Below are 6,508 nucleotides of genomic sequence, written 5' to 3'. Positions count from 1 at the left end.
TACACCTGCCTTAATGTGTTTGGTAGTTAATTGACATTTTTCGATTCGCTCATTTTTTCCTTAGATTTAATCTGACAGTGATCCCGGCCTCAGGAATTGTGGGCGGCAGGACCCTGCACTGCTCGGTGTAGTGTCCTCTCTGGACACCAGGTGGCATGCGCTCCAAACCCCATCAGGAGGGCATCCGCAAGGCTGGCAGGGCCCTCTGACGGAGAGCCTGGCTGTTTGGTGGGGGGACAGCAGGCCTGGACAAAAGGGGGCCCAGATCTGCAGCAGAGACTTAGGTGACTGCCCCCGGGCCCCACGGGGATGCATCCCCAGCCCACAGTGCCTCTGAAGCTGTGACTGGGTGTGAGCCCATCCAGTGATGGACGGCGGCTGCAGGGGGCTTAGGATACGCTCAGGGACGTCACCCCCTTCCCCATTCCCTGATTGCCCTTTATACCCTCTGCTGTTTCCTTCCTCAGCATAACCTGGAAGCCTGCGAGGAATGCAAAAAGACCCCATGGCCAGCCCTCCAGGGGACCGATCCCCTAAAATGTGGGGACCCTGCCCCGAGCACCACGCATTTTCGTGTCCAGCAAGAACTCCATCTCCCATCTCTGATCAGCCACGAAAGGTCACAGAAGGCAAATAGAAGTGGCAGAGAGCTTGGCTGGAGGTCACACGTGCAAGACAGGCGTGGATAGACGCTGGCATTGGTGGCTGCCCAGGCCAGCTGCCACGCTGGCCCCCAAAGAAAGATGAGCACGGCATTCCAGTCTCCGGACGTCTCTGAGGGGAAGTATTCAGAGCAGCACAGTGAGTCCGTGCTGCCTGGCATGGTGCCCACAGGTGGATGTGTTCAGAGAAAGACACATACCCAGCTGACAAAGGTTAGTCATCTAAACACCTGAGCATGACCATGTCCTGCTTCACTCAATTTTTTTAAAATTCTTGGGATGCCTGGGTGGCTCCATCGGTGAAGCGTCTGCCTTCTGCTCAGGTCACGATCCCAGGGTCCTGGATCGAGTCCTGCTTGGGGCTCTCTGCTCAGCGGGGAGCCTGCTTCTCCCCCTGCCGCTCCCCAGCTTGTGCTCTCTCTCTCTCAAATAATTAAAAATAACATCTTAAAAAAATTTTTTTAATTCTTGTACACACTACTCAATTAAATCAGCAACTATTTATGGAGCCCTAAGCTTCCCCTACAGGTGGCAGAGAACAGGGACGTGTAAAATGTAGTCCCCGGATGTTTACAGCGTCACGGAGACGTATTTACATACTGTGACAGTCGCCATACTAAACAGATGGGTGGGAGTTAGCAAATTTTCAGGGCTGTTTTAGAACACTTGTGTCACCCAGAGAGTGCCCCCCCAGCCCGTGGGCAGCCGGTCCCTGCCTGTCCCAGCCCAGCAACCACCGAGCCACTTGTCTCTAACCACGTCTGTGGTCTTCGGTGTCTCGCTTTTTTCTCGGAGCACAAAGGTTTCAAGGTGATTTATTTATTCATGCCTAGTTCAGGGGTCAGCAGTCCCCTTCTGTCAAGGGCCGGATAATAAACATTTGAGGCTTCGAGGTCTCAACTCTGTTTTCCGTTCACCCGTTGATGGGCATTAGGTTGAGGCCACTGTGAATAAAACTGCTCTGGGCTTTGTGACAGGCGTGGGCAGTTTCCACATGGGTGGGCTCCTCAGAGCAGAAGTGCTAGGGCATATCCGATGTGGGTTTGGAGCCCCGATGGATGGATGGATTGCGGTCTTTAAACGGTTCTATCGAAGGGCGCTCGCCCTACAATTCACTGCACACACATAGAGCAGGCAGTCTGACAGGTGTCGACGCACACGCACCCACGGACGTCTCCACCAGCCCAAGGGTTTCCTGCCTCCCGCACCGCGCCCCACCCCCTCCAGGCCACTCTGGTCTGGTCGGGTCACCGCACCATATGCCCTGCACGTTTCGGACTTCCACAGCACGTGTTTTCCGTTTGGCTTTTTGTTCTTCCTTCGTGCGGCACAAGTATTTTGAGATGCATCCGCGTGGTAGCGCCCGTGGGGGGTGGCACATTCCTTTCTGTTGCTGAGCCGTGTTCCACGGGACGGCCACACCGCAACCTTGGTGCATGTTTGCGCGTAGCTCCTGGCCGTCGCAGAGAAGCTTCTCACAACACGGGACTGCAAGTCTGGATGGACAGACACTGCCATTTCTCCTGGAGGAACGTCTAGGAGGGGAATGGCAATCACACTAGATTCCATTTACGTTAAGGACCTGTCACACAATTTTCCAGAGCGGTGGTGCCATTTATTCCCACCAGCACCGTATGACAGTCCCAATTCCCCTCACGTTTGCCAACATTCGACATACCAGCCTTTGTAGTTTTAGCCATTGTAACAGGCCTGTGGTTTTAGTTTGCATTTCCTTTATGTCTAGTAATGTTGAGTATTTTTTCATGTGCTTTTTGGCCATCTGTAGATCTTCAGTGGTAAAATATCTTAAAATCTCTTGCCCATTGTTTTAAGACTTATTTTTAGAGGCAGAGCACACACCCGTGCACACAAGCAGGGAGGGGGCAGAGGCAGAGGGAACAGGAGAGAATCCCAAGGACTCCTGGCTGAGTGCAGAGCCAAGCATCGGGCTGGATCGCACGGCCCTGACGTCATGACCTGATCAAAACGAGGAGTCAGTCGCTCAGCCAACAGAGCCACCCACACACCCCACTCTTGTCCATTTTTTTTTAAATCAGGTTTTCTATTGAATATGAGCGTTCTCATATTCTAGATACAAGTGCTTTATCATCTATGATTTGCAAATATTTTCTATCATCATGGAGCTTGTTTTCACTTTTTTTTTAAGATTTCACTTTAAATCTCTACACCCAACACGGGGCTCAAGATCACAACCCCGAGACTGAGACTTGCACCAACGGAGCCAGCCAGGCGCTCCTGTTTTCACTCTTTAACAGTGTCTTTTTTTTTTTTTTTTTAAGATTTTTTATTTGTTTTTTGACAGAGAGAGAGACAGCCAGCGAGAGAGGGAACACAAGCAGGGGCAGAGGGAGAGGAAGAAGCAAGCTCATAGCGGAGGAGCCTGATGTGGGGCTAGATCCCAGGACCCTGGGATCGCGACTGTGCCACCCAGGCGCCCCGGTCCTCCCTCTTCTTAAGAGGACTCCAGTCATACTGCATTGAGGGCCCACCCTACTCCGGCATGGCCTTTTTTTTTTTTAATAAAAGGTTTTATTTATTTATTTATTTATTTGAGGGAGAGAGAGTGCGAGCAAGAGCAGGGGGAGTGGCAGAGGGAGAGGGAGAAGCAGACGCCCTGCTGATCAGGGAGCCCGATGCGGGGCTCAATCCCAGAACGCCGGGATCACGACCTGAGCCGAAGGCAGACACTTAATGACTGAGCCACACAGGCACCCCTTTAACAGTGTCTCTTAAAGAACATTAAGTTTTCAGTTTTGAAAGAATTTATCAGCATCTTCTTTTATTATTCTTTTGGTGTTACACCTAAGAAATTTCACTTAAACCAAAGTTTCACTTGCTAAATGTTAAGCTACAATAGTTATTTTCATAAAGATGATTGATCTCTTCTTGCTGTACCTGCACCATAGTTCAAAGACGAGCTTTACTTCCTTTGAAAATCTCCTTTCTGGGACCTAAATGAAAATATGCGATCTCTCTAGGGTGAGTTGGTTCCTACCTTTTAATAACCGGCGACAGGCCCCTGTGTGCCAGTATGGGATGATCTTTAAAATACGTTAGTCATCACAAGCAAGGAGCACAACACTGTATAGGACGAACCAGACGTAAAAGGAGGAGAAAGGTCTAACTGCTGATTTGCTCTCACGCAGATACACTGTTTCTGGAAGGGTACAGAAGAAACAAGGTGACCTCTGGGGAGGGGACCTGCATGACAGGGACTGGAGTGGGACTTCAGTCTACGCCATTTGGTACCTTTGAATTTAGTCTCTTGTGCATGTATTCTCTATTCAAAAACTCTGCTGAGACTCCTCAATCAGAAACCCACAGGTGACATTTTCAGCTCCTAGGTCAGCACACCTGTTTCCTCCGTAGAGAACAGGGCCCTGTTCCAGGCAAGGATATTCAAGGTGTGTATCATGAATTTGTTTTGTTGAGAAATGAAAATGTGAACACTCATATGCAAGTGTCCGTAGCAGCTGTGCTCCAGCCCTAATGTCCATCAACAATTATGAATGGATAACAGGCTGTCCACGGGACAGAACAGCGCACTGCGGTGAGGAGCAGACCTGACGCACCGCGGGGGTCGCTCTCCCAGCCATGGGGCTGCGTTGGGAAGCCAGGGTTTCAGTGACAGTGGGTGTAGGATTCCAAAACAGGCAAAGCAGATCCCCAGGGGCTATTCTACTCTCTTCTCTACGTGTGTACGTATGAATTTTGTGTGAGCTTTTTCATAACTGAAAGTGTTGAAACTTTACAACAATCATGGGATGAGCTTGGAAGGCAAAGGCTAAGACTAAGTGAGCTCAGACACTGCCTCTCCTCCGAGCCTGAGCAGGAAGCGGGGTGTCCCCTTACAAAGACCCGCGTTTCCACTGCCAGTTGCCTTAAACTAGCTCGGAAAATTAAGTTTTCTGTAAAGATAAATCTTGCTTCCTAACTTTTCCCCATTTTCCGGACTCTCCAAAAACCCAGTGTCATCCAGATGTCCAGTCATTGCCCATGTGATACAAGACAAGAGAAACAATTACTGGATGTTACTTGGGGTGGTGGGCTATGGATAGCTTGTTTTCCTGACTTTGAGTCATTGAGGATTTTAAAAGCATTTTCAGAGGCCATGGGCAGTGCTGTTGTGGATGACAACTGGGATCTCAGAGAGAGGCTGCTGCGAAGTCCCCAGTCCGCCCAGCACCAGCCTCCACTCAGCCTGCCTTTGACCTTGGCCTTGTCCCCAGGGGTCTAAGCCTCTCCTGTGACGACTCCTCTAAGCAAAGGATGGTTTTGGGAGCTGGCTGGGACGCTAAGGCTTGGACCCTGTGCCAGGGACAGTGGCACTCGCCCATTTGTTCTCAGGCATCTGGGAGGGTTCTCTTCTGGTCTCGGAAAGCGTAATCCGAAGAGACATGGCGATGCCTGTGGTTGGCGGACCACAAATGTAAGCGCAGACGGAAAGATGCTGTAGAAGTCTAGTGTTCTCTTCCTCTAGGACTGTTACTTCATGTCTGTACTTCAGAATGTGAGTTTACGGTTTTGGCTGAGACTGAGAGCAAAGAGAGGTGGTGGCGATGGCAAACGTGAAGGAGGGAACCAACAGTGACCTTTTAAATTGATGCAGGGGAACTGATGGGGTTCGGTGTGGACGACACTGGCTCTTTCAGAGTCTCCCAACAGGCATGGCGATGAAGATTGTAATCCTCACGATCAACTGTTCTGGGCTCTCTGTCCCTGCAGGAGGTATTCTGGCTTTAGTGCAAGTACACACATCAGTCCTGCCGCTTACAGGTGAACAGCCTGCTGGAAATGACCCCCTGGGAAGACTGCGTATCCCTGAGAAGGGGCCTTGGTCTTCGCGGTGGGGTGACAGCTTTAGCAACTAACCCCTCATCGAAGTGCTGGAGCCCGTATTTCGTGAAGGAAAACTGATGTTTCAGAGACTACTGTGAACATTTCACGTACAACGTGAAGCCCTGGATGACAGCTGGTGCCAAAACCACCTTAAGGCATTTCTAACTGGGGAGCGCGAGACTCCGCTAGGATAAGACCCTATCCTCCTACGCCAGGCGGCGCGGGATGCCTCAGACCCGAGCCCCACAGCCCGGCGCCCTGCGTGGCGCAGGTGCCCCGCACCGCGGCCATCACCTAGCAGCCGGTCCACGCCCAAGCACCGGGGCTGTGCGCAGCTCGGGGCACCCCAGTGTCCCTGCGCACGCAGCCCCTGGCACGCCTGCCCGCGCCCCCGCACACCCCCCAGGTCCCCCAGCTCCCCCCGCGTCCGCGCCCTCCCAGGCCTTCCAGCAACCCAAGTGTCCACACCCTCAGCACCCCCGCTGACCGCCCGCGCCCCCAGCCGCCTCCTAGTAGCCCGACAGGTGCCCCTGCTGTGGTGGAAAACATGCGACCACGACCCGACTGCCCTGGTGAGCCCCCGCCTGCACCTGTCGCCGCCGGACGCCGCCCGCTCCCGCGCCCCGTAGCCACCCGGGACCTCGACTGAGCGCACGCGCCGGGGCCGCGCCCCACGTTGGCAGAGGTCTGCGCCAGGCACCTCCCAGCCGCCCCCGCGCCGAGGGCGCGACCACGTAACCCGGACGCGGCTGCCGCCGGAGAGCAATGGCGGAGCGTTTCTGCGCGTGCCCGGCCCGCGGCCGCGCCGGCGCCCCCGATTGGCTGCGTCCGTGTCACGTGGCCGCGCCCGCGCCGCGTCCCCCACCCCCGTCAGGTCCGCGCGCGGGGTCGCGAAGTTAGGCCGCCGCTGTCTTGAGGGGACAGGCGTTCCGGCCCCCTTCCTCCGAGGAGTGCAGACGGAGGCCCCCAGGTGTGCGGAGCCTGCG

General features: G+C 53.8%; 1 long non-coding RNA gene across 1 annotated transcript; it reads right to left on the bottom strand.

The window, feature by feature from the left end:
- Window positions 1-3,434: 3,434 nt before the first annotated feature.
- On the bottom strand, window positions 3,435-6,289 carry LOC130544338 (uncharacterized). The gene is made up of 2 exons (XR_008960556.1): window positions 6,113-6,289; window positions 3,435-5,402 (listed from the first exon to the last, which is right to left on the bottom strand). It is a non-coding gene; the product is annotated as an uncharacterized LOC130544338 (long non-coding RNA).
- Window positions 6,290-6,508: the final 219 nt, after the last annotated feature.

The sequence above is a fragment of the Ursus arctos genome, unplaced genomic scaffold, assembly GCF_023065955.2.
Source record: "Ursus arctos isolate Adak ecotype North America unplaced genomic scaffold, UrsArc2.0 scaffold_2, whole genome shotgun sequence".
Classification (NCBI taxonomy): Eukaryota; Metazoa; Chordata; class Mammalia; order Carnivora; family Ursidae; genus Ursus; species Ursus arctos.
This window is presented reverse-complemented; position numbering and strand designations above follow the sequence as displayed.